This window comes from Aythya fuligula, chromosome 4 (assembly GCF_009819795.1).
Source record: "Aythya fuligula isolate bAytFul2 chromosome 4, bAytFul2.pri, whole genome shotgun sequence".
NCBI classification, from domain to species: Eukaryota; Metazoa; Chordata; class Aves; order Anseriformes; family Anatidae; genus Aythya; species Aythya fuligula.
The window spans coordinates 67,822,323-67,850,249 of record NC_045562.1 but is presented as its reverse complement, the minus strand read 5'-3'; the positions used below and the strand labels follow the sequence as shown (position 1 = coordinate 67,850,249).

At 47.1% G+C, this 27,927-nt stretch overlaps 1 protein-coding gene across 1 annotated transcript in view; it reads left to right on the top strand.

The window, feature by feature from the left end:
• The first annotated feature begins 1,631 nt into the window (after positions 1-1,631).
• Positions 1,632-27,927, top strand: part of FAM193A (family with sequence similarity 193 member A) — a 75,484-nt gene continuing 49,188 nt past the window's right edge. The window contains exon 1 of the mRNA XM_032186736.1: positions 1,632-1,752. The gene's annotated coding sequence lies outside the window, so the exon portion shown is untranslated. The remainder of the gene's footprint in view (positions 1,753-27,927) is intronic.

Below are 27,927 nucleotides of genomic sequence, written 5' to 3'. Positions count from 1 at the left end.
GCTACCACACGGGCCATCAGAATTTTAACAAGGCGATGAGATTGCCTCGTCCTTGACAGGACGAGGGGGAATGGGCTTAAGTTGCGCCAGGGGAGTTTTAGGTTGGATGTTAGGAAGAACTTCTTTACTGAAAGGGTTGTGAGGCATTGGAACAGGCTGCCCAGGGAAGTGGTGGAGTCACCATCCCTGGAGGTCTTTAAAAGACGTTTAGATGTAGAGCTTAGGGGTATGGTTTAGTGGGGACTGTTAGTGTTAGGTCAGAGGTTGGACTCGATGATCTTGAGGTCTCTTCCAACCTAGAAATTCTGTGATTCTGTGATTCTGAGATTTTTTACACCGCAGTGGATCATTGCCAGTTTTCGCGACCCCAGCTATAGTTTTACGTCAGGCCTTCACATCAGATTAAAGCGGGGTCTTTGACAATTTTGTCTTTTGCAGGTCCATCCGTGGGACCGCACGTTGTGCCACGGGGGCGAAACAACCTCAGGAGCTGCTGCTGGCGGTGGTTTAGGATGCACTGAGGGGTTACGTGGCAGTTTATGGCGGGGGGATGGATGTGGAGGGTTATGGCGTGAGGTGACGGGATCCTGCTGGGGGTTAGTTAGCAGGGACAGGGGGTCTCGAGGCGTGCCGTGAGGTGACACCGTGCATTGTGCCCCCCAAACCCTTTGGGGTGCCCGCTCCCCTCACCCCTCAGCCCCATGAGGAGCGGGGCGCGGCGCCCACGGGGCTCGGGCTCCATTTTGAGCCTCCCCACGCCCACAGCGGGCACAACGCGCGGCTCCCCCGGGGCTCTTTATTGAGGGGCCGCGGCCGGGGGCGCCGTGTGGCCGCGGCTTTGTGGTGCTTGTGCGGACACAGGGGGCGGGGGGCGGCCGCCATTGCCCGCGGCGGCCCCCTCAGGGCGCGGAGCCCCTCGCGCCTCGGGCCCTGCGGGAGCGGCCGGCGGCCGCGGCCCCTTTAAGGCGCGGGGGCGCGCGTCACGTGGTGCTCGCCGGGTGCTGGGCGGCGGTGTAGTCCCTTGACCGGGGTGGCAACGGCGGCCGGCGGGGCTAACGGCGGCGGGCGGGACTACAACTCCCAGCGCGCCCCGCGGCGGCGGGGGCCGTCTGCGGCCGCGTCCAGCCCGCTCCCGCGGTGCACGCCGGGACTTGTAGTCCTTCACCGGTAGGGATACATGGAGACGGCGGGCGCGAGAACTCGTCCTCCCAGCGTGCCCCGCGGGGCGGGTTCCCGTCAGCGCCAGGGGGAGCCCCGCGACGTACAGGGGGATCACTTTCCCCTTGTGTCCGCCATATTGGACGGGAACTCCGCTCCGCGGCGCCGGGGCCGAGGCAGCCCCGTGGCCGTGACAGGCGCCGCGCCCCGCTCCTCGCCGCCCTCCCCCCTCCTCCTCCTTCTCCTTCCTCCTCCTCCTCTTCCTCCTCCTCGCCGCCAGGCGCCATGAGCCCGGCCGACGCCAAGCGCGGAGCCAAGCGGCGGAAGAACAAGCGGGGCGGCGGCCTCGGCAGCACCGGCGGGCCGGGGCCGGGCGGCGGCGGGGGAGCGGGCGGCTTGGCCAAGGCCGGGGCCGCGGCCTCAGCGCCGGCAGCGGGAGGAGGAGGAGCGGCGGCGGCGGCGGCTGTGGCGGTGGCAGCAGCACCGGGAGCGGCCCCCGGGAGGGCCCCCGGGCAGGCGGCGGCCGCCTCAGCGAGCCCCGGGGGCGGCCTCCTGCAGGCACCGCCCGCCGCTAACGGAGCCCCCGGGGGCGAGGTGAGGAGGGGGAGGGGATGGGGGGGACGTGGGGGGGGGTGGGGAGCCGCCCCCCGCCCCAATTCGGGGGATTTGGGAGGTGGGCGGTGGTCCCGAGGGGTTTGGGGTTGGGGGCGGTGCCCGCTGCCCCCCCCCCCATTTTCCTTTTTCTTCCCTTTTTTCTTCATTTTTTTCTTTCCTTCTCCCCCCTCCCCAGCCGCGGGGGGCTTCGCCTCAGGCCCCTCCTTCGTGGGGGAGAGGCGGCAGCGGGGGGCACGGCCCCTCCTGCGGCGGGCAGCACAGCCCAGCCCCCCCCATAGCCCCCTCACAGCCCCCAGTGGGGGAAAAAACCCCCAGGAGCAGCGCCTGGGCGGGTCGCTGGGCCTTTCTGCCAAGGCACTGCCGGAGGATGAAGCCTTCAGCAAGGTGTCCTGCTAGCCCGAGCGACAAAGGAGTGGATAAGTTGGTGCTCTGTTCTCCCGTGAAGGTTACCTCGTTATTTTATGATTTTATTTTTTTTTTACCCGCACAAAGGTTGAGATTATGTGTCATATTTGCACAAGGATTTCCTGCTGACAGCATCTTCAGGCTTCCCTGCGTGTCGCACAGCCTGCCCGGCTTCCTCTTGTTCTCACAAACTTGTGGTGCACATGAGGGGGGCAGAAGAAATGGCTCCTGTGTCACGGGGCGGTTAAAGCACCATGATAATGAATGCTTTTTTTTTTGCTGTCAGTGTTATTTTGTGTTTTGCTGGTCGATAAACGATTTGCTATTTGTAGATTAACTCATTTTTTCTTTATGGTAGCACAAAAAGCCAAGAATTATTTAGTTACCTGAAGCCCACGGTGGCTTAGAGTAACCATTTGTCTCTGTCTGTTCTAACCCGACGCTTATTTCAGGTGTGATTTCTCTTTGGGACAGTGCCGCTTGTATGCCTTAGATATCCAGCAGAATGATGGACGTAATGGTGAAGAGATGTGCAAGCTGTTTTTAACTTCACAAATCATCCCTTCTGGTTAAACCTCTTGTAGGAAGGTGCATCCTGTGTTGTTTTACGTCTTAGATTGCAAGTTCTTGCAGGCCCGAGTTCCTAGGAATAAAGAAGGGGAGTACAATGAGCAGCGGAGCGATGGGCAGGATGCTTCACCGCTGTGATTCAGAAAGGCTCCGCTGTCCCTGCTGGTTGGATCTCTTGTCCCTTGTGCTTAGGTGCAGTCCAGGACTTTGGTTGGAGAAACTGTACTGGATCGGGTCTTTTTCTGAAATTCATTCTCTTAAGGGCAGCATCACTTCTAAATGTTCTGCTTCTTGTTTCTTCCTCCTTTTAGACTGGGTACTTCTTAATCACATTTCTTAGTCTTCAGCAGTCTTTGCTTGGAGAGTGAGTCTCCCAGGTTAAATGCAGTATTGCAGCACCAGATTTCTAGGAAAATACATCAATATATTATTACTTGTACCAATACGTTATTTGTACTCTTTCAAATATGCACAACATGTTATTTTGAATGCATTGTGAGTTTGTCTTAGTTGAATTTTCTTTGCCTGTACTCTTAGATGTGTATATAATTCATCAGATGTTTGTGTTTTACTTGTCAGTATGGCACAAGTGACCCAGAAGACTGATGGACAGACAGGGACTTAACAAATCTATCAGATCAATTAGTTAAACTTAGAATAAACCAGTGACAGATTTCTTATTTAATGAAACAGTAAACACTAGAAATGGATTATAATGGGGGTAGATAAATCCCAGTGCTCAGCTTCCAAAAGGCAAATGCTTAACCTCAGAGATGCTCCTTTCAAGCTGGTGCTGCTTCCTCCATGCTGGATTCCGTGACCTCTTGCTTGACATTTTCAATACCTTTCGGTGGTTGTGGCAAGAAGTTGCCAGCAGCGAACAAGATGAAGGTTTTGTCTCTGAAAAAGTTGAATGATAAAGCATCATGAAATGGCTGTGAGGTACTTGAAAACGTGCTGCCCTTAATGGCCAGTAATTTGCTAGTTAAGGGTACGTGGTCAAAACAAGGCCGCGTTCTGTGACTGAAAGCCTACCATATGTTGCCTCTGGATGGAGTTGAGAAAGAAAACTGTGTGTTTTACATGATTGATCACTTCTAAATTAGGTGCAATGTTTGTTTTGGCTGCGTGGAGAGTAAGCAACGCGCCAATAGCTGTAAGTAGTACCCAGACTTGCTTTACTTTCACCTTGCTCAGAATATTCTCAAGTTCCTGTTAGTGGGTAAGAGAAATCAGCAGCCAGTTCTCTGCTGGACAAACGTCTTAGGAAGTATACATATATATAAAATTATGAATAAAAAAGCACAATTTCTAATTTCCAGTGGTGTTTGCTAGTTGTTAGCATGCTTTGTTCCCATCTTTCATCACTTCCCTGACATTAGGGCATCCATGCTGGATGTTCTGGGCACGTTCTTCTGTTGAAGTTTCATTAAATGCTTCTTCCAAAACTTGTCTGAAGTACAGAATGAAATGAGAGGTTGGAGAAATGATGCTCTGTGTGTTTTGCCTTCCTGTCTGTCAATAACTTTCAGGATAAGGTTTGCATTCGGTACGTTTTATGGAAGGGCTCGAACAGAGTTATAAAATGGCTTTATTTATGGCTGGAACTAAAAGCGCATGTGCCACTATTAAAATTCGAGCTGAGACTGTTAGAGCTAACAAATATATTTTAATTGAGGCTTTTATGTGTCTTATCTGGAATATTATTTTTAAGACTGTAGGCTACATTCTGCGTTACGGTTACGTGCTATGTCTTGTTCTGGGCTGCAAGTGGGCAACTCCTAATGGAATCTTCCTGGAAGCTATGTTGCCCCGTGCACATGCTTTAAAGCATCAGAATTCATCCTGTACAGCGCTCTCAGATGTTTGGAGTGATAGGCAAGTTCAGGATGCTACGGCAGTGTTTTCAGTGCAAGGGAGTATCTCCGTTTTGGAAACCTTTAGCTATGTCTAATTAACTTGGAATTGAAACTGAAGTCGTTCGTTTCTGTGCAGTGCTCCTGCAAAACTTCCCTAGGAGAGAAAAATGAAATATTTGGGGAGTTCGTGTGTCTTTAAATAGACCGCTGCCTGTTTTTATTCTTAATTCTGTAATGCATCGCATCGGGCCTTCTGAGCTTGCCCCTTTAGCTCTTTGACTGGCGGTTGGGTCATAACCAACTGCATCTCACAGCATCGGTCTTCAGCAGCAGCTGCACACCCAAGGTTACTCCGTAGAGACCTGCCTGGTCCTCAGCGTGCTCAGGGACTTGGGAGCGAAGGGCTGGAGGTCCCTGGCTGACCGGTCGCTGGAGGCCATCGAGGTGAATAATTCAGTAGCCATTTTACAATGCTCTCGCTTCTGTTTCTCCAAGTATCATTTCCATCAGTAAACTGCAGCAATGCATTAAACCCTCTTGCGCTGGAGAGCTGTCGATTTTTAGAATTTCCATGAGATATTTCACTGGACTCTTCCTTTATTTATAAGATGGTTCCTAAATAGATATTCTATTCACGGCAGACCATACGTTGCCACCCCGTAGACCATTTTTTCCCAACAGCTTTGTAGCTCAGTGCTCCAGTTGATTGCACTTCACTGATATCCGTGCTTGATTTGTTGGAGGTTTTTCTTCTTCTCTCTTCATCCCTCCGTGAGTCAAACATTCAAAAGAAATAGTGTATAAAAGATGAGCTTTGTCTGCAACTCAGGAGTTCAACAAATACCCAGCTTTTGTACATAGGTAACAAAAAAGGCAGGTGTATTTTGATCAATTTTTATCAGTGCTCAGGTAAACTTGATAATTCTAATAAAATAATCTTGTAACCTCAAGCTGAGGAAATGGGTACTTCAAAAAAAAAAATCATGATATTTCATGAGAAAGAAGTCTTTTGATAGTCCAAGAGCACACTTCTTCCTCTGACTAAATACAATTCACTCCTTTTTTTTTTTTCCCCTGTAAATGGAGGTGCCTCGAAGAGCTTATGCTCTGCTTGTTTTTTAATAAAAGGAGATGTAACAGAAAGGGCTGAAGCCATTAGGGCTGATTTTAGGTGGAACGGTTGAGTTACCTTGCTAATTTAGAAAGGAATCGTATTGCGACTTAGGTTGAAGCGTTCTAGTTAGCTTCATTTAAAACAAGCTTAGTGGTTGCATAATGCTCACATTAATAGCTCTTCCTTAGTATCTTCGTGTGATCACTGAAGGTATTTTTCAGCTAAGAGGTCGGGGACCACAGGCACACCTCGTGCCCCTCCGTTCGGACCCGGTAATGCCGCCCCTGGGCAGCGTGTGCCTGCCTACTCCTGACCTTGACAGATCTCCGATCCCCGATGGCTCCATTTCTCCCCCACCTCCTGCACCTGCTGCATCATGGTCAATTGATAACGAGAATAATCGCTTGCAAATTGTTAAATGAAACATGTGCAAAGTGTGGCCAAAATTGCATCTGGTTCAGCGGTGCCTAATCGGGACTGGCTAAGTAGCCTACTATGGCTTTGTTAGCAAGGAGCTGGGGTTCGTTCTTGCTGGATTGGTTGCAAAATGGTTGAAAGAGATTAAAAATATATTTTTAACTATTAAAAAAAAAAAAGACTGACTCCATTCCCTTCCAAACTTCGGTTTCCTGTCTGAAAATGAAACCTTGATGATTTAATTCAGAGGTAGGTTAACTTGAAATTAGGTTACTTGTCAAGTGGTGGGTATTGATGGCAACAGCCAGGGTTCTGACCAGTCACTGTCCTGCAGGTTTTTGATACAAAACAGCACCTGAAGTGTCAATTTTGTGTGTGTAACACTAGATTTTCTTTGTTACAGTGGGTATCCTTTTGTAGTGGTACCCTGCCATGGGGGGAGCCCTTGGATCCCAGTCCCTGCGATGGTTTTTGTAGGGATGCTCCTCAAGAAACATAGGTTTGGTGAAGATGTATTGTTAAGAAGTTAGGAGAAATAATTGGAGATGAGCTTGCTTTTGCTTAGGATGGACGGGGCTTCACGGATGTGCGAGGCAGGGTTCCAGCACTTGTATGGGTACAGGTAATCAAAGAAGATTGAATATTTGTTGAGGCTCCTTCAGTGTTGGGGAGAGGTCACTTCACTTTAATAAAAGTGATGAGAGCAGCTCCTACATCTTTCTTTCTTGTGCTAAGTTTTCGTTTGAATAGTGACCGAGGCAGCTTTGGACTGCTCTATTTTGAGGAAGAGTACGTCATATGTGAAGTTTTCCTGGGATAATGGAAAGAAGGAAATACTGAAGTTAAATAGATAGACGATGCTGCAGTTTAACTCTCTCTCTAATAACTCAATCCACAAGTTCAAGTTTCTTCTGCTGCAGATGAGGAGTTCAAATGGGAAATGACATCTGTAATGCTGCTCTTAATGTTATTAGGGGAACTGCCACAGTTGAGGCTTGTCAGAGGATGCAATACAATAAATATGCCATTATTTCTTCGGCATGAGTGTTACTTGATGATTTTCTATTATTAAAATTCAAGGCAGCCTCTGACACTGCTGACCTTCACCTCGTAGCCGTGTGAGCAAATACGCCAGGAACTGGATGAAAGCTCAGAGCAGCGCCGTAATTCTCCTGAAGTATATCCTTGGAGCAAATAACTCGGCTGTAGCACGTGCAGCTGCTGTGGTGGTGCAGAGGTCGGTCTGAGCACCGCGCTGCACAGCGGCTTTCAGGGGAACAAATTCCTGGGGTTGCCTCGTGAGGCTGCTGGATGAAGCTGTTCCTGCTGGACTGGTGATGGAGCTGGAGAGAGGCGTTCAGGGAGCACGTGTGCTTATGTAATTAACTGAGCTTCTGCTGGACAGGCTGCATGACTTAGGGAAAATGTGCTTCTTTCCGTCACAGAATTCCTAGTAATGACAGGGGGTGCTTGGGAAGGAGGCATTCCTGCTCTGAATCACGCTGCAGCAGACAGGTCTCTCTCCACCCTGTATTATTGGCAGCCTGAGGGGACTTGGATACAAGCTGGGCACCCAAATGTGGGGATAGTAAGGAAGTCTCTGTGGAGGCCTTATTTATCCTTGGCCTGCTTACTCAGTTATGGCTTCTTCACTTTAAAAAATAAAACTTAAAGCTCAGAAAGGTTGAAATGAGTGAGCCTCATCACAACCTTGGTCGCGTCTTAAAATTGAAAAAATAGTTTGGCTTGTTTATTGGAAGGAAAGAGTGACTCTGCTACGCGCTTCTTGGAAGAAAAGCTCGGGCTACTTCCAAGAAATCCTGCGGTGTGTAGTCTCGTAGCCTCTCTTCAGACCCAGACAAAGAAAATCAAATGGGCTGCGGATGCTTCTATAGATCTGTAGTTGTATGGTGGAACAGCACAAAGCAGCACCTCTTGCACCTTTACAGCAGTGACCCTTTAACACCTTGGACTGGGTTATAGGAGCTTCCTCAAGTGTGTGTCTGCAGGAGCTTTAGAAACACGAGGCCGCAGCCATCCAGCTAAATAACCAAGTCCTCCCAAGGTTACAGAAATCATCGCTTCAGAACCCAGAGCTGTAGAGTTCGTTGATGTAGAAAACACATCGGTAATGGCACCTGGGCTTTAGGACTGCTCTTCTCCTGCTGGGCCTCGAGTGTGGCTGTGGGAGGTGACGTCCTGCTGCAGGAGGGGCCGGGAGCTGTAACGAGGAGTGAGGACGGAGCGTGCACGGCTGGCAGTTGCTCTGAGAAAAAGCTGCTGGATTTCTTTAACTGCTTTGGCAGCAGCTCAGTGGTCTGCGTGGAGCTGCGAACAGATGGAGGATGTGATCAGCTGTTGGGGCAGTGTGTGCTGCTCGAAATAGCTCCTCCTTGTCTTCTCCAGGGAAAGGTGGCAGCACGGGTAGAAGTGTCCAGCAGCCCGGGCTACTTTGCTGTTGTGGAGCTAGATCTTCAATACCTGTCTGCGTTCTTGTAGACGCTGTTATGCCGGCGCTGTCAGGGTGTTAGTGAAATCACAGCTCGCATCGCAGTGTCAGCTTTGTTCACTTCCATCCTCAGGTCGTTGCTCACTTTGGAAATAACAGCTTCTCCGCTTAAAAGTTAAAGCAAAACCAAGCAGTGCAGAGGCAGCGGCTGGTTTATTTCCCATCTGTGCATGTGCTGAGAAGGTGGGTTCCCTACACATTGTGTGCGGCTCCAGTATTAAACACCGTTGATTGATAGCAGTTCACTACGTGGTGTGAGGCTGGTGTGTTACCTGGAGTAAATAAATCCAGTAGCTGCCCTGTGAATCTGGAAAGGGCCCCGTGGACCTGTAACTATCTGTAGCTTCTTTAATTAGGGCTGTAAACACTGGCAGCTGAAGTCTAGAGCAGTGAAATAATTGCTGGGTGCTGGTGGTGAGGTGTCCCTTTTCCCTCCCCCTTAAGGTCTGCTCTCTCTCCATCTTTAGGAGATTGAAAGCGTGGCAGGAGTGACCATGGAGGTTATTCCCCAAGAGTGAAGGGTACCAGGGGCACGTTCCCCTACAGAAGCTGGAGAAGGCTCACAGTCCCATACAGTTCAGCATTCAGAAAGCTTCTGGGGAGAGGCATAAACCAGGTGCAGCAGGTTGCGTGAGGACCATCCATCTCATCAGCCAGCTTTCGTCTCAAATCGGCCACCTAGGCTAATAAATGATCTGATTCATGGTAATAATCTGCCTCGGAGGTGGACTTTGCACTCTTTGGTGCTAACGTGGCTGGCTGGTGCGCAACCCAGAGCTGGTGTTCAGCCTTGCCCATCAAATGGGCTCTGTGTGCCACTGGGAGCTGGGATCCCAGGTACCTGTCAGCTAGACCAAGGTGTGAACATGACCCAGAAACAGCATCTTCATCCAATTTGGGTGTAGCCCCTTTCTCAGGGTCTGCTCTTGTCTTTCGGTCTTCTTGTCTCTTCCCCATCTGTCGGCAGCAGCAGGTGCCAGTCACAGGTTGGCAAGCTGAGAGCAGGGTCAGTCTGGTTCGTGGTTAGTGAGTGGGGATGGGGCCTTTGGAAGGACAGAGTAAGACGTGGCATTTTGATTCCTCTTGGATGATGTGGCAGAAGAGTTGATTCGGATGAGGAGAAAACTGTAAAAGCATGAAATTGGTTGATGTTAGATGAAAAGAAGCTCGGCCTTGTGAGATAGGTGAGTGAGTTGGTGAAGACTCAAACCTCCGCTGAGCATGACGTTATGTAACCTGCTTTAATTGAACTTGACTAGTAAGCTTTCTAGATGCATCACCTAATGACAGCCTCCAAACCTCTGAAGGACAGGGCTGGAGCTTGGTCATGTTGGTGATGTAAGGAAAAGAAGAGAAGGCAGTCCACAAAATCCCACTTGTTTGCATTAACAGACTTCTTCCCAGAGTCCTGAAAACCTATGTATTATTTCATTAGGACATTTCTCACTGTATGTAGCACTGCAATTTGCTGGAACTTGCATTGGATGTAATGTTCTGGAAAGTGCAGTGAGGCTCTGCATTGACTCCTGGTCTGCTTTAAGCTCTGTGCTGCCTCAATGCCCATTCCTCCAGAGCCGAAGAGGCAGTTTTAGGCTGGGATGCCACACTGGGATGTGATCTGCCTCCTGCTTCTCCTCTTCGATGCCTCTCTCACAGGCAGAGCAGTGCAAGCAGCTGTGTTGGTGCAGCTGGAGGCAGGGCACGAGCTGGGGGCATTGCAAACTTCTGGCTTTCTGCAGTATTTTGGGACTGAGGTAATTTTGCTTTTAAACTAAGGGGGTTTTGAAAGCCAAAACTGCTGGTTTTTTTTTGTTTTCTAGGTGCAGGAATAGTGGCTTTTGCTCCTAGAGCAGGACCCTTCCAAAGCAAGGAAGGTGGTGCTACCACTGAGCTGTACACAAGCACAGCTCAGGTGGTTTTTTTTTGAGTATGACCTGGTCTTTTTCTCCTTCTTGCTCTGGACGCAGCAAGCTAACAGCAATCATGCGGTGTGAAGGCACTGGGAGTTAACAGTCCTCACAGCAAACTTGGGCCAGTTTGTGACCCTCAAGGAGTTAAGGAGCCTCTTCCAAATTGTGTAGCTGTGTTAACCCCAGTAGTGGGCTGTTCCAAGCTTGTAGGGAGTTCATCCCCAAGATGGATGTGAGGCTCTGAATTTGGGTAACACCGTTGGTGACACAAGCCCAGCGGCTCCTATGGACAGATGTGAGTGTACTCATGTTCATACACGTGTGTGCATGGATCCAAGTGGTTTTAAGCATGGCATTCTTCAATGGGGATCAGTGGTGGTGTTGTGTGAGTTGGTATGAAGTACCTTGTGGGCATGTGAATATTTCTGGAACGTGTGCTCACCGTGGTAGTGCTGCTCCTAGCCAGACGAGTGCCCAAGCAATGGTTTTAACGCTGGGTTGCACGGTGAAGCCAGTCACTGGGAGCACACCAGTTTGCCTTAAACAGCAGATCAGAGCCACAGCCCAATTTTGCCAGCCTTTAGTGTTTAATTGGTGTGGAGTTAATGACCAAAAGATTTCTTAATTGCTGTAATGCTTCCAGGCTGCTTATCTTCAGTAAGCTGCTAGCACAACAGATGGCAAGTCAGTGGCTTAGCTGAGGTGGGCTACAAGTTCTTCATCACTCTGTTTGAACGGCCATAACTTCCCGATGTGGCTGCAGATGATGGGTAGTCAAAAAACAAAATCTCCACTGGAATAGGCGTCAGGTGAATTCAGGTTCTGTTCCATCTCTCAGCAAGGCACAGAGCACTTCTTTACCCTCAGAAGACTTTGCAGTTACACCTGTGTGATCATCTTTATTTCATCTTTATTTCATCTCAGCTCTTTTTTCCCTGCTACTCCCAAGACTCATCTCCACGAGCTGTCACTCTCCGCTCCTGTTCAGGGCGTCCGTGGGGAATTGTCCTGGTGGCTGCTGTGATGGGAGACAGATCGGCACAGCAGGGCTGGAGCTGGGCTTTGTGGCAGCGCAGTGTCTGGCTACGAGGCTGCAACACGGCAGTAAGAACAGACAAAATTAAACGCCCATGGTTTTCAGATGGGCATTGCTTTAAATAACAACAACTGATGTTTCAATGGAAAAAAAAATGCACAGGATTTTTTTTCTGTCCTGAATCCAGGCTACCGTACGTGCACACTGTTCTCCCCTAGCTTTAATTTTGAAGCATTATGTAGGAGAGGGAGGAACTTTGTACTGAGGAACACTGCAAAGTGACGAAGTTAAATATTAATTAGTATTTAATGTTTTCAGAAGTGCTGTCACTGGCCACCCAGCTTACTTGTTTTCAGAACTGTGGGGAAATCATGACACTTGATCATCAGTATTTTGGGATATTATGCTTAGTGTGGTTTTAAAACTTGGCTGACACACGTCTTCATTACGAAAATGAAGAGGAAAAGTGTTATTTTTTTTGGTGCTCTAAGTTATTCTGAACATTTGTTTCCATTTTTTTCATCAGGTGAAAAACATGGTGGTTGTATAGGGTTTGCTTTGGTCCCTAGGAGTTGATCAAAACATCACGAGCGATGGTCTACGGAAATGTATTCCTTAAGTGGAGTTTTCAAATAGGAATTTGAACGAGTGCTTGCCTTTTGTGGCTTCTGCCTAAGGGACAGAGTATGTATATTTATCTCTATTTCCTATTTCAAGTATACATCAAAGTCTGAGGCCAGCTGTGAAGCTCAGAAGTCAGCGGGGTGCTGCTGTTACCTGGTAGTGAGCTCATCCTCTGGCAGTAAGGTGCTGCTGAAAGCTGGGCAGAAATCGAGTCAGGTTTGTGTGTGGTGGTCCATGCCTGTGTTCTCTTGAAGCCTAGAGGATATGGAAGTCCTCTCTTTTCCTGAAAATAGTATAGAAGAAATCCATTAAAGGAGGTTGTTTCCAACCCTGTTAACGCGTGTGAGCTTTTGCGTTGACAAAATGACTGATGTATAGGGTGCAGTGTAATAGTACCAGAGTACTTGAGTTATTGCCCTAATAGTAAAAGTTGCCTTCCAAATAATTGTGTTTTTATTCTTTGTTATCTCAAGCTAAGAATGAGCTCTTCGGATGAGATAATTTTCAATGGTTTCTTTGTGGTCCGTGTGTTTCCTCTTTTTTAATAACAGGAATTTTTTCTTCAGGGTTTTATTTTGTCTTGTCCCATCTCAGACGCTTCTGCCACAAGTGCGCTCTTCCGTATGGTTTGCCCAAGTAATATAATGTGTAAAAATTAAGGGTTTTTTAGTGTTTATGTTAGCTGATGATCAGAAAAAAAAAATGCAAAGGAATTTGCATTAAGTGTCCCCTTTCCTGGGATTTAGCAGAGCAGGAATCCCTTTGGTTAAACCACAAGAGGGTCACTGGAGGAAGATGTCCTTCGGGCACTTGTTGCACCTGCCCCTGCAATAAGTGGTTGTGATTCTTCCTTCTCTCTTAAAATTAATAAATAAATCAAAGCTCACTTTTCTGGAGAGCCAGCCCTCTGTGCTCTGCTGACCTGTCCTGTGTAGTTGGTCTGCCTGCAGGGAAACTCATTGGGAAACTCCAGCTCCTACAGGTGCCTTAAAATGCTAGAAAATAGTGGTGGGAGCAGCAGAAAGGATGGCTCCGTGTCCCAGGGCTACTCTGTGTGTTTACCCTTCTCGTTAGCTTGTCTCTTCTCCACCTTCCAGGCCTGCCTGCAGGAGGGAGGGCACACAGGTGGGTGAGCAGCACGCAGCTGATGGCCCCATTTCTTCCCCTGGGGAACTTTGAGGAGACCTCACTTACTCTAGAGCTTTGTCACTTTTTAAAGTACCAGTGGACACCAGGATCGGTAAATATTTACCTTGATACAAACCCAAAAAGTGGGTGATTAATCTCAGAAATGCCATTCATTGACTCGAAGATTGATTTTTATTATTATCGTCATAATTCTGCTCCTGGAAGCAGACCGAAATCCAAGCAACCACACGTTACAGTGCTGCTTATAACCATGCTAATTGAATTATCATGCTTTACCTTTTAAACCTTGTGCTAGCCGAATAGCCAGCCTTGCTGCCAGTCTCAAATAGACTCTTTGTGAAAAATGCTTTGCTACAGTCTTATCGAAATCCTTGTCTTTAATGCTGGTCTCTAACAAAGATGCTGTTGCTGAATAGCTGGGCAGTAGGTCTCTGGGGCTTTTTTTGTAAGGAGCTGACTAGAAGCTGACACTTCATTCTTGTGAAGGTATTTGTGTATTGTAACAGGATTTCCCCTCAAATTCCTCTTTCATAACCTACAATGAGGCTCTCAGGTACTGGCAGCGTGTGCTCTGGCAGCTGGGTAGTTCTTCGGTTCCTTCTGCGCATTTTAAACTGTCCTAGAGCTGGATGCAATGTTCCAGAGCCTCCTGTCAGGGCTATAAAACCTTAATTTGAAGCTTCATTCCACCCCTGTTTTTATTTTGCTCATTTCTCCCTCTCCTGGCTGATGGAGACAGCCGTGGTGGTGCTGCTCTTCTGCTGACCTCAGTGCTGGAGACTCCCCAGCCGCACCGAGCAGCCTGTTTTTGTCCTTAAATACATCCTCTGCTGCTAATTTGAGTCAATTTGAGCCAATGTGAGTCTGCCTTGCTGCAATTCCAGCACTTTATTGTTTGGGGGAACTGCCTGTTCCTCCCAGCAGTTGTCTGACCCCCGAGCCTGGTGTCCCTGCTTCCTGCACCCCTCCCAGGCAGGCTCCTGTCTCTGGATGTGGTCTCCCTTCTCTCGCAGCATTTCTCCCTGCTGTTTGTGCCCAGCTGCGAGCACCGTGCTGGGCAGGAGGTGCACTTCTCCATGGCAGACTTAGCAGAGCAGCATTAGGTGGGAGGATTATGTCATGTGTCACATAAGCTAGGTGGCCCACTGGAGCATTAGCCTTCTTTCCAGCGGGCTGACCTTGTTAACTCTTCTGCATGCTGTCCTTCACTTGCTTTTCTCTTGTTTCTTTTTTTTTTTTTCTATTTATTTAGGGGTCGTGTTGTGTATTTGCTTTAAAGAGAAAGCCAATGTCTACTTGAGTTTTCAAAGATAGGATTAGGGATTTCAAGATGGCTTAGGGGGCTTCCTGAACAAATGAGTCGAATGTTACCAGATAAAGCCAACTTAATATTTTTTTCTGCTTCACTGTAGCAGTTTCCAATCGCCGTCTGACTCTGGAAAGGTGTTTTTACTCATTAGTTGGTGCTAATTGTGCTCGTCACCTTCTTGTAGCTGATCTCTGTAGTAAGGACTAAAGCTGTTTTCCCTCTTCATTCAGCACTGGGCAGATTCTCTCTTGTTATTAGGAGCGTACTTATAGAATGATTTTTCTTAGTAGCCTCAAGCTGCGAATTGTTTCATTCTGTGTCTTTAGCCTTTTTGATTTGTCCCCTCTATTCTCTTGCCATTGTTATGCATGTTATTCATTTTCTGTATGCTTTTTCTGAGTCATTTTTCTCTTGCTATGTTTTCTGCTCTCTTGCTGTGCTTGGTTTTCTTGAATTTGTTTGTGTCCTTTGTGTCATTTGAGAATTAGCTCTTCCTTGCCTTCGACTCGCCTTCTCTGAGCTCTTATTTAACAATATTAAATCTGTCTCGGTCTGTCTCTTGCTGTTCTTCTTTCCTTTCCCTCTTCAATAACCATTGACTTTATGGCTGCATCCAGTGAAACTGTCTCACTGTTTACTGGCAGCCATTTCTTTACTGCTGGCTGAAGAAGGGTTCTCTGGTTGCTTTATTTTTTTTTTTAAGAAGTCAAGTTCTTGAACTTGTGCTGGAGTTCAGTGTCCAGTAGATGCCTAGGTTCTTAGGATCTCCTTGTAACAAGACGTCCCGTGCTTTTCTTCACTCCCCTACCTGCTCAGAGAAGGTGTCATCCAGCCATCCACCACTTCTCCTGGCAGTAAGCTTGCAGCTTTCGAGTGCTCCTGCGCTTGGTGATGTTTATATCCTTCAGCAGTCAGGCACGACACTCCTGGGCTTTTGGGGATGAGGCAGCTTTTGTTGGTGAGTTTTTTTCTTTTCTGTACTGACTGTATCCTCTCTTCTTTGGTCTCCCAGCTGGGAATACACTTTTAGGCAGTAGATGATAGTCTTGCTCATGAGTAAAGAATTCTAGCTGCTTTTTTCCTGCCTCCTCCAGTTGAATGCACATGGCTAACCCTGATGGATTGGTTGCTGCTTTCACATGAACTTCAAGTGAGTAACTCCTTTCACTAACTTACAGGTGCTTATTTCGGGTTCCTCTGGCTTATCTTTGGACTCTGTTTTGCTTGTAGCAGTGTCACTAGTACCTGCGTGGATGGGCAGCCACCAAGGGTAGTTGGTGTGACAAGTGAGCACTGAGCACACCTTCAGGGTGCTGCACAGCTGCCTGTAGGTTAGCTGTGATGGCTGAGATGGCTGCTCCTCTTAGGAGCTGTTGCAGGCAGCCACTTGAGGTTTTTTGGGGTCTGAGGGCAGGCAGAGAACAAGGTGAGAAGGGTGCCTGGCTTGTCCTCTCCTCCCTCCTGCAGCTGGAGGTGAAGCACACCCTGTGTTGGGCTTCAGCAGCGTGCTTCTCATGGCTGCAGGACGTTTCAGAAGTGATTTGACATATGCATGTACAGCAAACAGCTGGAACTGGGCAGTTTGGGGAGGATGAGATACAGGGACTGAGATAATTTGAGGTGGATGTTGGCTTAATTTGTAGCTGATCAGCTCGGTGTCCATAGGTATGCTTCTAACAGATCACAAATCTTATGTTAAAGCTTACTTGCTGTCTTCTCCAGTAATTCTGCTGATTGCTCTGAAATCCAGCTATTAAGTAGGGCTCTGCTTCTTATCAATGCTCATTTTGCAGAATTGAAGGGGCTTAGAACCGGGGAATTATTCATCTGCCTTGATTGTCAGTGTCACGTCCACGTACAGCGTGTGATTCACCTGGCAATTCCATCCCTGTACTGTGGGGAGAGAAAACCACATAACTGGATTGAGATGCTGCATTTGGTTGGTCCTTCGGGTAATGCCTTTCCCCTTGCAGGGCTTTACTTAATATCCCAGGAGATTTTGCTGTCAGGAGTGAGTCAGATGAACCCTTCACCAGTTTGCCTGATTAACCAGATAAGGGCAGTTTCTTACAACATCATTCCTGTAGGAGGGCATCTACGGTTAGATCAGCGAGGCTCCGTGTAATTCATTCCTAAATGCTTGTCTGCAGCATCCCGAACTCGCCTTGGAAGGAATGCAGCTTGTTCGTAGGCATGTTCTTGGGATTTTTGTTTTGCAGCAGTCCCATTGATGTTCTGTGTTTCTGTTCGGGATTATTGAGGTGTAAACAACAGATTAGATCTCTGACAACTCTGTACTAGGAAAAAAAAAAAAAAGCATTTGCGTGGTTGTTACTTGCCAGGGCTGGTTGAAAGACCTTTGGGGTGTTTGAACTACCTGCTCGGAGCACTTCTGGTGTTGTACAGGGGGGGGGAAGTACTTGAATCACCTTCGTTGTTAGCTGTTGGTATTTCTTCAGCACAGGCTGCTGCCTAATTGCTGGAGAAGCGTTGAACTTCTTTCTAGTACAGGAAGGGCAGGATCCTGGGAGGGGATGGATTGGCTCTGCTGTGCTGTGTCATGCTTGGCTGCAGAGAAGGAAAGGATTGCACGGGGTATACGAGCTCCTCAAGAGCTTGTGGTGTGTCATCAAAAAGAAATCCCCCTGCTTGCGTGTTCCTCAGAAGAGCCTGGGTTCTGGTGGCTGCACGTCTGGGTAGCACAGACCCAGATCTCGTTCACTCAGGTCTAAGCTTGCCTGCTCTTAAATTAGTTCGGTTATTTCGTGTATCTGCTCCCATTCCGCTTGTGAGCTGGGGAAGAGCACTTAATGGTGTGCGGAAAACTCTTTACAAGGTAATTATTGTACTTAAATGAGGGAAAGGCACGGCTTCTTCCTCCTCCTTCCATTTGGGCTTAATATTAACTTTGATTTTATTTCAGGTTCAGGATTGATCTTGGAAATTTTCAGTGCTTTTACACTCAGCTTGGAATACTAAATTCTGCTTTAATTGCATAGTTAAGTCGTGTAAGAGCTTTAAAACTATCAGCCCCAATAATAGTTTGTTTTAAGTATCAGGAAGACAAAGATAAGTCACGCTGCAACTCAGGTACAGATATCTATGCCACTACAAAGCCTTTTGATATCAATGGGGATAAAATGTGATGGGATCTGCGCAACATTTTTTGGTCCTGTCCGTCTGTAGAGATAACAAAATCCCTTCTGGTTAAACCTCCTTTGCAATAGACTTTCACTACCTTGGTTTTCGGTTCTTTCACATGCTTCATGCTGGGGTTGGTGGTGTTTTACTTCAGGCTGAGTGTATTCCAGGACCTTGTACGTGGCTTTTCCCTTCCTCAGCTTAATTCTCATCTTCCTCCCACCCCTGGTGTGCTCACAGGGAGGACTTTGTCACAGGTCTCTCTCTGCTGGCCCTGCATGGCTGTCCCTGTGCCTGTTCCAGTTTGTCATCGCTTGAAGCTGGCTGCCCAAATGAAGCCTCCCTGAGGGCCGTGAAGCAGCACTGAGACTTCCCAGTGTCTTCTGAAAATGCAGCGTGGTGTGTCTTGGAATTGTCTGCTTTTAGCAGTCTTAAGGTTGGGAACAAGCCATTGGTAAACCCAAATCCTTTTCCCTATTCATTTCCGAATCTTGGTAGAAAATCGATCTCTGAGATGATGTTTGGTTGCAAATGCAGCAGGAGACGCTCATTAAGCCCTGGACTCTTGTGGCTTTTTTTATGTTTCCTTAAGATGTGAAACGTCTTGATTTGGAGCTGGTGGTTGTAAAATCCTGAGGATCAGAAATGTGAAGTATAGAAGACAGGGATGAATTTAAGATGAAAGAGAAGACATTCCACAATTATCAGCACAAATCACTAGATGTGTGCACAGTGATGCTTTTAAACTGCCCAATTTCCAATTCCCATTTTTCAATTTACGTGCAGTACCTCAGATGGATGCCGTACAGAATACAGAGACGATAAGGATGTTAATTGCTGCTGGCTTTATTCTGCAGAAATGGTCTTCTTGGGCCAAGTAATGGGTTGCACAAGTATGGGCATGCTGTACTTCCTTGGTTACACACAGTCCAAGAGCTGAGAGCCCCATGCTTAATGCAATAATTTGGGTTATGTTCAAAAACATTTCTTTAGGAAAAGAATTAAGATAGCATCACAAACAGGATGAGCACAGGCTTATGTCACGCTTTGCAGCCATGGTTTATCTGATTTGTATCTGATTTCTGCAAAATGTAGGGATTTGATTCTTCCTGTCCTTACCTTCACCATTCCTTCCTCCTGATGTCATCGCTTTGTTAAACTAAGTAAGCCCTCATATTTTTGTGCTAAATCCTGTTTCCACTTGTTCTGCCTCCGTTCAAGTTAAACAGATTTGTATGACCAAAATTAATGATTTTTTTTTTATTCTGGAGAGGAGTTTTTCTTGTACTTCTGATGCTGTGAGGAAACGGCTCATCCAGTGAAGCTGTGATGTGCACGAGCAGCGGTGCTGTGGTTTGCAAAGCGGAGCTTGTCAGTCAGATAAATCCACCTTTCCCCCCAAGGGCAGTATCCTTCACTTACTGCAGTACGGTATGGATTTCAGCACATTTCTCTAGTACATGTTTATGTACTTAAACACGATGTAAATTGTGATTCTGAGACTTTGTGTGTGCGTGAATGAGACAGATGGCTTTTGGCTCAAAGGAGGAGAAGGGCAAGATCAGGCTCGCCAGCACAGGCACTCCTCGCGGCTTCAGGGATCTGGCTCTTTCTCCTGCAGCCATCCTTCTCCTCGGAAGGGCAATTAACCATTAACCACAGGAGACTTCGTCAGCAGAGGCTGGCCACGGCCGTCAGCGTTGCTTGGAAGCGTGCGTCTTCCTTCGGGAAGAACGTCTGCGGGGCCGGGCGGCGAGCTCTGGCCGCGGGCTCGGGGCAGTGCCGCTTCTGGGAAAAGCAAGGCTGGCTTCAGCTCGTTTCCTTCTGAAGGTGAGGGGTACGTTCTCCCCAGGTGACACGAGTCTTTGGGCTTGTTGTCCTGGAAAACCATCAGTTGTTAATTAGCATGGTGGCTGTAAGGGTGTGTACTTCTCTGCGAGTCTAGGGAGCCGTGGAAATGCTGTGACTCCTCTTGCTGTTGCCTTGGAGGAAAATGTGGAATTTTACTGATAAAATGGCTTGGAAGAGAATAAAAAAGAGCTCTCGGTTGTTAGAGGAGAGCCTGTATTTGTTCATTATGCTACAAATAACCAATATTTGTGCAAGTGTGACCAAATTTCATCTGACCTAGCTAGTCTGACCTTTGTGGCTGCTGTGCTGATGGCATGTACACAGCTGCACAGTATTTAACATATTAAAACAAAAAATCCTAACCTGGGCCTTGTATCTATTGACAACAGTATCAAATGGAGGAGTAGGGGGATTATTTTGTATCTGGCACTGTATTCCTACCAAATACCCTCTCCTGTGGCTACCTAGCAGGCAGGATCACCATAATTGTGTTCCTGACTTCCAAGGGCCTGTTCTCTAACCCTTTCCAGTTCCTCAGAAGGCAAGAAATCATCTGTTCATCAGATACAAGTGTCTGAAGATGTCATGAAAGAAGAGCAGTGATTGAGAGTAAACAAATATAATGAAATTTGCTAATTGCTTTTGAGCCTGGATGAATTCTGGGTTAGGTGATTTGCTACTTGCATAAACCCTACTTAAAGATTGCTAGATGGTATCTATCAGTTTGAAAAGGCATCCAAACAGGAAGATCTTTTGGCCTTTGTTATACAAATTTCATGTGACAGGCAGTACTTAAACATGTTTCTTAAGTACAGCTTTTACAGGATTGGTTTTAGCAGTGGAATTCAACTTGGTGCCTGCAGAGGTAGGTAGCACTGCTGGTAGCATCTGGGTATTTCATTCCTAAAAACAACTGTGTATTCATATATATGCATATTTCTTTTTTCCCTTTGGATAGTTTTTGATAGAGATTAGTTGTCACATCAGATTTTTTTCTAAAAAAAAAAAAAAAAAAAAAAGAAATCTCACCTGTAAGTTTCATGGAATTAGTAGTTCAAGTCTGCATCATTCAAATTAATGTCCAAAGAAGGCATTTGTCCTTGTTCAATAAATGAAAACAGATGAAAAACTCCTCTTTAGTATAACCTTTCTTTTAAATTGGAAGTAAAACAATTGTAGATCGTTGTCCAATTATCTTTTTAATTTTTCTTTATGAATGCTTCCCATTTCTTGTCGAGATCCCAGCTGTTTTTCCTGCGTGCAAACATTTTCGTGCTGTTGGCACTATGACCTGTGAACTCCGTATTTCCTAACAGGTGCTCGTTTCCTGGAGGATGTATTTCAGGTTGTTTCAGCCAAAAGAAAAAAAACGTGTGCTGTTGAATAATGTACAGGAGGAAGAGCTCAGAATATATGGGCGCTGCTCTCTTAAAAATCATTACAGGATAACAATGTCAGCATTCTTTTGAAAGTGCTACTTCAAAGTTGTCTTTTGTAGGTAGGATTAAAAAACAAAAACTTCTCTGGGATACTTTCAGGCACCTTTATTTGCGGTGTAGCTCAGCTCACTCAAGACGGCTGTTTCTGAGCACAGCTTTTTGTCAATCAAGGTTTGATGGATCGGTGGTTTGTGAATTGAAGTGGCTGTTTGGAGTCGAGTCAGTTTTGATTACTGTGTTAGAGCAGGATTGTTATATCCTCTCTGAGGACCCAAAGGCAAGAAGATGCAGCTGGCTAATAAACAATTCTGTGTAAATTCACAGGAAGTGTTGCTTTTACCTGTTTTCAGAGGACTCGCATCCTTTAAAGATTTAACATTGCAAGAAGATTGTTGGTTTTTTTTCTCTTCTTCTTTGTTCAATGCTGTCTGATTTCCTTCCTGCTCTATTTCTGAGGTTTTTGTATGTCATCAGGTTAAAAACAAAACAAAACCTTGACTATGTATACTTTCCAGGGTGACTTTTTTCAACCTATTTATGTGTTTGGTCTGGCAGATGCTAACAGTGCGTGGCCAGCACTTTTGCAGACAATGGAAGAACACGTGCCTTCTGACTTCTCCAGCTATGAATCCTCATGCCTGATGCTGAACAGCAGGACTGTGTACAGGTCACTCGGCCCTGTGATGGGCATGTAAATGGTTAAATAATGTTTTCAGAACAAACACAAAAAAAAAAAAACCCTTTTGGCACACAGTTTTGTTGGCCGAGTAACTCGGGCTTGAGTTTTCGCAGGAGGTAGCAGAGGCTTGTCATTTGGGCTTTGGTTTTGGATATCTCCCAAAAAGGGTGAGCCAGGGACAGCCTCCCAACCCAACTTCACTCCGAACTTGTAACTTTGGTAAAACTGGGAAGTATTGGTCTACTAGGGCAAGTCCAGTAAAGTCCAGTATACACCTCAGCCTTGCAGTTCCTTGTTTATATCATTCTTCTCCATAGGTTGGACAGTAATTATGGTAGATACTAATTCTGGGAAAAAGTATTTGCTTGGAAATAATATGAGCTTCTGTTGCAAACTCTATTGCCATTTTGCCTTAATATCAGAGGTCCTATTTTACTGTTGGAGAAGAAGCAAATCATATTTGGGATCCTGAGACATCATTTTGTAGGGGCTTTGAGTCATAGTCAGTCAGCTTACTTCGTTATCTATAGGCAAGGTAAATCAAGTTTTCTACATAAAGCCTCCCGGCCCTCAGCTTGTCAGCCTGTCTGACCTCCCTTATCCTTGACAATTTTTTTTATGAATGCTTTTTCCTAAGCTATGGAGATAGTGTTCTGTTTACACCTGTCCCAGTGAGGAGTTTTCAGTAATGTGACTTGCTGAAGAAGGGAAGCCTTCAAAGAAATTGTCTTGTGGGTTAGTCAAATTCAGTAATGGTGTGGCTTGACTTTGTGGAGAAAATACTCCAAGTCTGTGTTTCTACATTAACAAGATGAGAATTGCAATCAAATGTCACCAAAATGACCCGACTCTTCCAGAGGATGAATAATGAGCATCTTCCAGGAAATTGTGAACAAGAAGCCTGTTTAGTGAGCTCGAAATAAGTTGACCTGGGATCTCACGAACTTAATAGCAGCACGAGTTAACCTGGAGAGAACAAGTCTTAGGTGTTTTCTGTGGAGGTGCTTGGGTAGAGAATATCACATTTTGGATTAATGTGACGATTGCGTATCGCCAGGTATACCTCCAACTCAGAATAGGTTTAATGTTGTTCCTAACAAGCTGGAGGAGTATTGTGCCTTACCTTTTGGAGGGCTAAAGGAGTGACCTACTTGGCAGCAGCCTCGCTGGCTCCTGCAGCAAGCGTTTGGTTCTGTAATTGAGAGCAGCACTCGAGCTCTCTGCTCGGCATTTCCCCATCTCTGCTCGTCTTCACAGACAAAACAAGAACAAATTCTCTCAAGTCTGATGAATCATCTTTTTGTGGTGCCAGCATTGTCTCTCTTCTTCCTTCCCCCGTTATAGATTATTTCCTGTATTTAGCCCTTGGGTATGTAAATCCCACCGCCTGGGCCTGATGGAGGGAACGTGCTTTACAGGCAGTTTTTCCAACCTGCTGGATCCACGTGGAGATACACACAGGAGCTTACTTAAATGGGTTTTAGTGGCATACTGCTGGTTATTGTAGCCAGCTGAGGTATCTCTCAGTGACGTGGTTGTCTGCAGCAGCTCTGGTTTCAATTCCTCCTGTTCCCCAAAAGTCATCTGCGACCCGGAGAGGGTTGGTGATGCGGTTGCTTTGTGCCCAGCTCCGTGGCTGTCAGGTGGAGATTTGGCTATTTCCACTTCGGAACAGCATGGTAAGATGAAAATGGTTTGAGCACGCTCATATGCTGTATTAATGATTTCTTTTAAGTACTGTAGCTACCGAACATAAACGTGCTGTATGGTAGGCAGCGGCACAGCGAAGGATTGACGCGACACATGAGCCGTGTGGATGCGGAGTGCTTTCTGCCATCTGGAACCCGTGCCAGATTTCTCACTAACTCTTTACGCCTGGCAGCCGTTCAACTTCTGGCAACTTCTGCTTCTCCTGCGACTTGATTATTTCAGAGCTAAAAGGTGGCTGATCTGTATTTGAGGGTAGCATTCAGATTCTGTATTTCAAATTTTGGGTGTAGCAAGAGTCACAGAAGCCTCATAACATCCTCTGGAAAGCTTCCACAGACTTCAGCAGAGATTTAAAGGCTTTCTGAAACTGCAAGCACTCCAGTGGCTCTTGAAGGAGTCCCAGGGGACCGACTTCTTGCATCACTGACTGATTCATGGATGTGTTTTTATGCATTGAAAAGTTTTCCCATCTCAGTTGTTCGGGCTCTGCTAGAATAATTCAAGGTAAGCTGGGAAAAGAGAGCCTAGGAGTTTGTGTTAGTGCCCAAAATAGCAGGCTTGGTGAAATGGATTAATAGCCTGCAAAATGAATCAAGTGGCTGACTTGTTGTGGGTACCCTGATTTTGATGATAATCACTTTATCTCTGCATAATCACCTTATCTCTGCTTTCTCTGCTTTCTGTTTGGAACTCCAAGATCTTTAGTAGAACCCAGATCTGTTCCTGTAGGACAGCTTCCCGACCTTCCCCACTGGTGGCCTTCAGCTGGTGATTTGGGCAGCTGATCAGTGCCCTCCCTGCTCCCTCTGTGTCAGCTCACACACCGAGACTCCCTGGCAAGCAGGCATCTGTTAGCAAGTACAAGTGTGTTCTGTTCAGAGTCACTAAAGATGTGCAATTATCACCTAAACATTGGGTGTTCATGGTGTCAATTTCCTAAGCAGAAAACACAACTGCTTCTAAATCAGCGTTGGGCACTAGGATGTTTTGTTTTTATCCTCATGATTACTAAAACTATTTGGAGGTCCTTGTCCACATCCAACCCTCCCCTGAAAATGAAGTTCACTCTGGTTTCACTGCTGCATCACATTAAATCGTGATTACGCCTGTAGGTAGGAAGCTCCAACCTCTTCGCTGCTGCCAGTCCAATATTTACCAATTTACAATTACTGCTTAGAAGCTGTTTGGAATTAAATCAGGATTTATTTTTGTCTAAAACAATAACAAACTCTGGTAGGTTCCTGAGTTCTGTGAGCAGTGCTGTGCCACTGATCCTAGAAGTCTGGGACACGCTGCTGATCACTTTACTGCTTGGTTTTGGGCAGGGTCATTTTATTTTCTGCATACTCCAGTGCTAGGAAGAAAACTCTTGCATTGAACCTTTTAAAAATATGGCTGCACCCAGAAAATCCGTAGGAGTCTGTGTTCTTGTTACCAAAATTCCCCAGTCCAAGGTCAGTCTGGCCTGGGAGTTTCAAGACCATGGACAGGGACGGCTGTGGCAGGCGGAGGTGGGCTGTGTCACTGCAGCCTCTGCAGCTCCTGGCCCTGGCCAGAGTGCCAGTAAATATTCCTGACAGCTTCCCCTGGCCACGGCAGCGATGCTGGCATCCTCTCCCTGGGGATTCCCAAGTGCAGTCCTGGTTGATGGCTTGGCTGATTCCAGGACCTCTGTGCCCTGCTTCTTTCGGGTTCAGACCGCCCTCAATAACTTGGCTAGAATAAAGGCTGAATACGCTGCCCCTTGTAGCCCACATCGTGTTGTGCTTTATCGGGCTTGGGCGTTGTTTTGCTTTGGTTTTGCTCTGGGTGGGATCTTGGAGGGCTTTTATGGCGTGCATGGAGGGGATCTGTGCAGGTTTTGGCAAAGAACTTCTTCAGCAAGAAATCAGACCGTGCTTTGCTTTGTCTTCTGGGTGGGTACTTTCAGTATGAAAAAAATGATCCAAATACCAAAATACACGAAAGCGCCTAGGCCAGAGCGATGGGGCTGCCCAGTAGATGTGTTTCAGCCCTCGCATCCTCTGGAAAACTGCTCTACCAGCTAGGCATCATGTGGGCTTGGAAAAAGACTACCAAAGGGAGAAGTGTTGATGGTTGGATGTTCAGGAGCAATGGCTAAAAACAATGAAACACGCAAAGAAACAAAACCCTTGCTGTCCTAGAGGCCAACGTGCTGCCCTGTCCCACAGGGCTTGGTACTGGGCAAGTGGGGAAGGGAACGATGGAGCACGTGTGGAGTGATCCTTCTGGAAAGGTACCATGAAAGCTCTCAATAGCCAGTGAGGCAGGCTCTCTCCTGCTGAACCTATTCCTCGTGGTGATTTTTTTATAATCATTCTTTGAGCTTCGACTTCCCCGGTGCCCTATCCTTAAATCAGCTCTGGGCACGGGGGCAGGAGCCTAACGTCCACCTCCTGAAACCGCTGTCTTCTATCCCTTGGACCGATGGCACAAAGACATCTTTCTTCGTCTCCAGGACTCACGAAGGACTCCGGCAGCTTCATTCATCTGCCAGCAGCAGCAGCTCCGTGCCAGATTGAGCTGCGGCTGGCAGAGGAGCGCCGTGGCTCAGCCGCTGCCTGGAGAGCACCCAAGGAAGAAGCCAGAGCAGCATCGGGCTGCCGGAGGGAGTGAGGAAGGGAGCTCTGCGGGTGGCCACACGTGGGGCTGCTCCCTCCCCAAGCTGGGAGGTGATACAGAGCATCCCCACAAGCTGGGGCAGGGGGGTTTGGCACAGCAGGTACACAACAGGGGGGCAGGTAGCGTTGACCAGACCTCCTGGTGGCTTTCCAGAGGTGTTTTTGGGGAGAGAGATGAGCAGGGTTAAGAGTGGTGGCTTTTTTTAGTATTATGGCACATACAGAAAACGTGTTGTCTATGTTTCAACAAATTTAACTGTTCACCTCCCTGCAGAAAAATACGGGAATTAATTCAAGTGCTGTGGAGTCACCTTTGAACATTGTGGAATAAAGTACAGCCTTCACCTAACCTTCCGCTAGTCTGTGTCTTCCCTGTTGGGCTTGAGAAAGTCCATGTGACGGTGTCAGTGGGATGCTTTCTGTTTTCCCACAAGAGAAATGTGATTAAATACCTTGCTTTTCCTGCATCATGTCTCTGGACTGCTGAGGGTTCAGCGATGATGACTTAAATTCAAGTCTCTTTCCCGTGCCTTTATTTTTCCTGAGGTTTTCCTGAGACTCTTTCATCCCTCGCTTTCTTGGTGCTGCCATGTGACATAACCGGGCTTCCATCGCGGGGCAGCTGGGCGTGTGTTCATCTCCTAACTCATCCCTCAGCCTGCTGCAGCTCCCGTGTTGATTGTGGCAGACCATTAGAGCAGCTCCTGACAGGCTTTGTTTGAGTGTGTGCGTCCGAATTGCTTGGCTGGGTCTTCAAGGTCATTCAGGTGACTTGAGAGCAGTGCTTGCAGCAAGGCTTCCCTCCTCCTTCGTGCTTTCTGGTGTGAATTACCCTGTGCTGAGGTAGTGCGCCTGTTTTCCAGAAAACTGGGGTTTTAAAGAGGCTGAATTCGTGTGGCAGCAGCTTGCAAGATCTCTTTTAACATCTGTAGAAAGAACAGACGATGATTTTTTCTAATTAACCTTACGGTGCAGAGGGCATGCGTGGTTCCTCTACTAGGGATCCTGACGGTTTGTTTCTGGCACTCACCTTCACAAAATAGCCTTTAAAAAAACCCTGAAAATAGATGTTCAGGACTGTTTAAAAATAAATAAATAAATAAATTAAAAAAAAACGCCTCGGGGTTGTCCAGCAGTGACAGCTGTCTAATTTGTCTCTTGCTTCACATTTACCCAGGGAATGGCAGCTGCTGACACACGGCCCAGTAACCAGATCCTGGGCGGCCCTCCTGCCTTTCCGCAGGCTCTTCGGGATGATGATGAACGTGGTGCTGCTGGGGAGCTGCTGCAGCTTGGGTGCTTTCTTGCTCCAAACTTCACATGGGGACAGTTCCTTCATCTGCTTTGAGAATTTAACCAATACTAAAAAGTAAACCAAACCCACCTCCTGCTCCTCTGGTGGTGGTGAGGTATAAAGCAAGTGTTTACACACGTGCAGCTTTTCTATCACTGAGCTGCTTTATCCTGACCGTGACCCACTCCTGGGGGTCGGTTTGAGTTACCCATTTGCCTACGTGCCACCTTCCAGCAGTGCTGTGAAACCTCCTCGGCTGCTTCCTGCATAACGAAAGCTTTCACTGGGAGGATATCTTGAAGCTCTTCCGTAGTGAACACGAAGGAAAATAAATCTGGTGCTTGTGCCGTGACCTTAGCTCATTGGACCTTTATTTTAGTGAGAATATTTTTCATTTAATTCAAACCTCACAGGTTCTCAGAGGCTGCCTACTCCTCTTCACAACCCCTGTGCCTTGACAAAAAGATGTAGCTCAAGTTTTTAGATCTTCCCCTCA